Source organism: Triticum aestivum, chromosome 4D, assembly GCF_018294505.1.
Source record: "Triticum aestivum cultivar Chinese Spring chromosome 4D, IWGSC CS RefSeq v2.1, whole genome shotgun sequence".
Lineage (NCBI taxonomy): Eukaryota > Viridiplantae > Streptophyta > Magnoliopsida > Poales > Poaceae > Triticum > Triticum aestivum.
The window spans coordinates 214068548-214074209 of record NC_057805.1 but is presented as its reverse complement, the minus strand read 5'-3'; the positions used below and the strand labels follow the sequence as shown (position 1 = coordinate 214074209).

General features: G+C 44.8%; 1 long non-coding RNA gene across 1 annotated transcript; it reads right to left on the bottom strand.

Annotated features, from left to right (window-relative positions):
• Window positions 1-598: 598 nt before the first annotated feature.
• On the bottom strand, window positions 599-3017 carry LOC123099851 (uncharacterized). Its single transcript, XR_006448255.1, has 3 exons — window positions 2776-3017; window positions 2475-2696; window positions 599-1901 (listed from the first exon to the last, which is right to left on the bottom strand). It is a non-coding gene; the product is annotated as an uncharacterized lncRNA (long non-coding RNA).
• Window positions 3018-5662: the final 2645 nt, after the last annotated feature.

Genomic DNA, 5662 nt, shown 5'->3' with positions numbered 1-5662 from the left:
AAGTACATACTGTAGTTGTACTACATCATACCTTCCTCTTTGGGGAAATACCGACGCAGTTTCAAGTGACATCAGAAGCTTTTAAACAAAAGAAGAGGAACAAAGAGCTTGTAAGCAATAGCATTGAGCCATTTTGCATCATTCTATCATATTGGTCCATACACACAAAACATACTTGGGATTGAAGACGACACGTTTCTCTCATAGGTTGGTGCACAAGCATATCTTGCCCATTTGAGCAATCGAGCTATTGTCTCTCTAGCATCCGTGCAACAACGAGCATTTTCGTGGTGTCACATTTTGGGCTCATTCCTTAGTTGCGCGGATCCCACTTATCTTCCGTGCGTGTGTTCCTAGTGAATAACTTGGGTTTGATCTATTTGTCTTGCAATTTGTGCATCTTTTCAACATTTTCGATATCCTGACTAACATTTGATTGAAGTTTGTGCCACTAACTGTCTACTACAGAACTTGTTCTTGTAAACTCGTGTTTGGCCTCCAAGTGCAGAGTTCTGTAGGACGATAGCAAATTTCCCTCAAGTGGATGACCTAAGGTCTATCAATCGTGGGAGGCGTAGGATGAAGATGGTCTCTCTCAAACAACCCTGCAACCAAATAACAAAGAGTCTCTTGTATCCCCAACACACCAAAAACAATGGTAAATTGTATAGGTGCACCAAATCGGCGAAGAGATGGATACAAGTGTAGTAATGTGTCGTGGTTCAACACGGCCACCTATGGGTCCATCGGCCCCTTGTGGTTCGGTAGGGGGAAGGGCGCGTTGCACAAAGAGCGGAGGTCGTAGGGCAGCACGGCGGCAATGACATAGGCAGTTTTTACGCAGGTTCAGGCCGCCGCGAGGCGTAAAAACCTACTCCTACTTTGGTGGATTGATGGGAGGATCGTGATGAACGCGCAACACTCAAGCCCGGCAAGATCGCCTTAGGACGAGAGCAGCTTGTAACGACCCGAACCTGATAAGATTCGATGTCTCTGTGCTCACTGTGCTAGTCCCTGGATCGACTCGCTAGCACACACAGTATATATGAATATTAAATAACAAGTGCATCATTTACTATAATGTATGATCCAGAATTCATAAAGTATTACAAACAGAGCAGCACATAGCTAACTTTATTTAATAATAACAGCGGAAATGTAACATAAGTAAACGATAAGTCCCATCACTACCCACTTGCGAAAATGTTGAGTGAAGACTCGCGACCCTACTGTATCTCACTGATCATCTGAAAATCTTGCAACATGATAAGTTGCATCCACAAGGATCAATACATTGAATGTATTGGCAAATTACACATAATGATAAAAGCAAACCTACATCAACATGCAAGGTATGACAAACAATACACTCAAGTTGGTTTTGTGTAAAACTACCTTCACCTACCTCCACTACATAGGCAAGGTGCACACAAACACAGATGACAAAGATCTTCAAGAAATCTCAAGTGCGCTCAGTCGTGGCGCATTCTCTAGGGACAATAGAGCGCTCAGCCATCAACACATTCACCCGATTTAAGCCCCGAAACCTCAAGTGCGCTTAGCCATGGTGCATTCTCTAGGGACAATAGAGCGCTCAGCCATTGACGCATTCACCTGAGAAAAAGCCCGAGCCTACAGCTATAAAGACTCACCACTTTAATGGATCACTCGACACATGCCCACGTATACCACAACAAGCTAATCACACATCACATAAAGCACACCATCCACGAATATGACAACATGGAATACACAGATCAAACCAAATATATATCATAACACAACAACTACACATGCATAGCAGAAATATAGGATTAGCTATAATCAAAAGTGCAACTTGCCTTGAACAGTGCTGAAGTACTCTAACACTCAATTTTGATCCGCTTCGCACTCCGGACAATCTATACGATTAACAAAGGCACTGATACATAAACCATACTCACATAACGCCAAAATAAAGTAAACAATAAGGAATTCAAATAAAAACATAATTAACAGAACATAACTGTAGGTATAAATTATCTACATGCTAGTAGGATCACAACAAAAATAATCAACTAATTTGGATCTATGGTTTGAAAGATATGGCCTCCGGAAGGTTTAGTTTAAATTCGAGCAAATTCAAATTTAAACAGTTCAAAAATGTGAAATTTTGGTTCTATGGTATTTTACTGGTCACTACGAGTACACAGGAAAAATAATCGATGAATTTGGAGTTACGGATTTCAAGTTATAGCTAATTGAAATTAGGTGAAAAATATGTAAAAAAGACAAAAGAACTCTCTGTTTTTTTACTGCTGCAGAGGCTGCTGTAGCGAACTTTCACGTGGCGTATTTCTATTGGCTCGGAAGTGCTCACTGTGAGGTCTAAACGGCGAATGGCCACAACTTAAAGGAAAACGTTTTGGTGATAAAAAAATATTGCGAATCAATCTCGGCCGTCCGAGAGAGATCGGACAGACGGGGATGCTCACCGGAGAAACAGAGGAAGGCTGCCGGACTTGGGCAAGATGAAGCACGGCGGCTCGGACTTCGCCGGTGGAGACGTCTAAGGGTGGACTCGAAAAGGATCGAGTCGGATGCGGCGTGGCACGGCGCCCCAGGAGGTGCACTTCTCGGGATCGGGGACGGTCTGCAGAGGCGGTGCCGCTCGTCTGGAGCAAAGGCGACGGTGTTCGAAGTGCTCGGGAGCTTCCCTGTGCGAGATAGATGGTTAGGGCGATAGAGGAGATCAAGGCAAAAATAACAGGAGCAAGAAGAGGTGCTGGGACCCACTATAGGCAATGGAAACGACGACGGCGGAGGTCAGCAGCGGCGAAACTCCGGCGAGATTCGATCTTCTGGTACGGGCGAGATAGGGCACGGGAGCAGGAGATTTTTGCAAAAATCAGAAGAGTCAGACTTGGGGAATATTTATATGGAGGTGGGAGTGCGAGAGGTGCAAGATCCGAGCCGAATCCAGACGAGGATTTGGATCGGGATTGGTCTCCAGGAAGAACACGAACCAGGGAGAGAGATGACAAGGGAGGCCTAGCGGTCAGTGGCAGACAGGTGGAAAAAGAGAAAAAAAATGAAAAAGGCTCGCTGCTGTTGCTGGGCTGCCCGCTGCGCTGCGGTGAAATGGGCCGGTCGGCTAGCTCATGTCGCCTGCTCTAGCGCGCGCGAGCGGAGGATAGAGAAGGTCGAGGTTGTGCAGGCCCATATGGATAGTAATATCTGCGAAGATATACTGTACAGGAAATATATCGTTGCTAAAACTGAAAATTCATAATAAACCCTAAAATACTATAAACACACCGTAAAATATTATATCTATGTTACTCCCTCCGTTCCTAAATATTTGTCTTTATAGAGATTTCAATAAGTGACTACATACGAAGCAAAATGAATGAATATACACTCTAAAATATGTCTATATACATCCGTATGTGGTAGTTCATTTGAAATCTCTAAAAAGACAAATATTTAGGAACGGAGGGAGTAGAAAACAGCGAACATTTTTAAAACACAAATGCACTTAAAAAATATTTTATGCAGTAGGAGCAAATACGAGTATCCAAACAATCTCAAAATAATTCCAATAATATTATAAACCTTTTTAAACTATACTTACCAGGGAAGAAGTCATTTTTTTTCTTCTCTCAATATTTTTCCTTGAGTTGAAAATGATTTGAACATTTGCGAAATAAAAGTATGAGTCAAATGAGTATTCAGGAAAGTCCATTTATTCCCGCTCGTTAGAATATCACATAGACTCCGAAAAATTCAAATATGCATAGAAATCAGGATGCAACAGAATGATCCTATTAACATTCCAAATCTAAACATTTGGGAAGTTACAAATCTATCAGCCTTAAAATGAATCTCGTCCTCGAGATTCGAAGAGGTTAGAAAGAAAAGTCTAGGATCGGGGTCTCCTTGAATATCCATTGTTCATCCGAGAGTGTGGCGTACTACCACCCTTAGAATAATAGTCATCGGTCTTCAAAAATCTTACTCCTTCGAGGAAATCCTTCAGACATATGCCTTACACTCCTTTAGAATTCTGAATCCCTTATCAAAAGAGCAGTCTTCCATAAACTGAAACTTCATCGCTCACAGGTCTTGCGCCAATACTAAACAAATATCGATACTCTCATGGCGGTCATCAAGAATACTTCTACGGGGTTCCTGCAGAAAACGGTCTGGGTTCATCCTCACCGTTACAACCTACTATTGGCAACGGGTGCCTTGTACAAGGGTCAAACGTCATACCATTCTAAGGTTTTGGCTTAACATAGCCGTCCCTCAATTATAGGCAAGTCACTCTAGATTTACCATCCCACATAACAAGAGTGAATAATGAGAGTAAGTCGGCATGGTGATCAATCCATTCCGCACCCAAATCATTACCTTGTGTATGGTTTAGAAAATCTCGCATTCTAACACTGGGACATCCTCACAAGCATTGCAAAAACTTTTCTTGTTCATGAAATGGGTTCGGATAATTCCATTGGTGTTGCATGCCCACAAAATAATGTAGTGTTCCGTTTAACTCTCGAGTTTGCGTAAACTACTATTAAATATATGCCGATGAATTGTAGCTTCCTCCAGGTTTCTTCCTTCAGCAAGATTGTGCTTGCTTCTTGTCAGATCTTGGCGCATGTGGTAAAACTTAAACTCATTACTAGGTTGCAGCATGTATTAGGATATAGACAGAATAAAGACCTAAGGGGAAAACACTACCCATATGCTCATGCTAGCTGTCAGATTTCGAGTTCCGGCAAACCCTTGAGGTTTGAACACTGGGGTGCGCACGAAGATCTCTCTCTCCCTAGATCGCTCTCGCAACAATCGCAAGGCCTAGCTCGTCGAACCCGAAGAACGAGAGACACAAGAGTTTATACTGGTTTGGACCACCGATGTGGTGTAATACCCTACTCCAGTGTGGTGTGGTGGATTGTCTCGGGCTGAGGATGAATAGTTACAAGGGAAGAACAGGCTCCTGAGAAGAGGTGCTCTTGTGCTTGGTGAACTTGTGTGGCTGAGGATGATCTGAATGATCCCCCTTCCTACGGTGGTGGCTAGTCATATTTATAGAGGCCCTGGTCCTCTCCCCAAATATTGAGCGGGAAGGGATCCAACAACGGCCAAATTCGAAGGGAGACAACTAGTACAAGTTATCCTGACTAAAGGTGGTCTTCGCCTGCCAAAGGCTCTGGTGGTGACGCCGTCTTGGGCTCCACGGTGACCTCCGTCCTATCGTCCTGCTGGTCTTGGTCTCGTTGCACTGATATGGAAACCTTTGCCTGATGCCTCGGGACTCCTCGCCTCCGCTTGCCTGTTTAGCACCAAAGAGGAAACGAGGACACTGCGCGCTGGCGCCCGCCTGGCTCCAGTCGTCATGGCTTACGTCACATGAACCTTGCGAGGTACCCTTGCCTTGATCTCTCCGCCCCTCGCGAGCCAGTCTGGTGAGGCTGCCCCGAGGAGGTCTTGTGTCGTCCGCCTCGCGAGGCTTGGCCCCTCGCGAGGGTCTTGAGTGTTTGCTGGTGAGGATGGGTCGTACAGGGCCGCTGGTGGAGCCACGATGTGGGCCGTAGGCAGGCAAGTCTGGGGACCCCCGTTCCCAGGACATCGACAGTAGCCCCCGGGTCCAAGGCGCGCTCGGACTTGGCTTCGA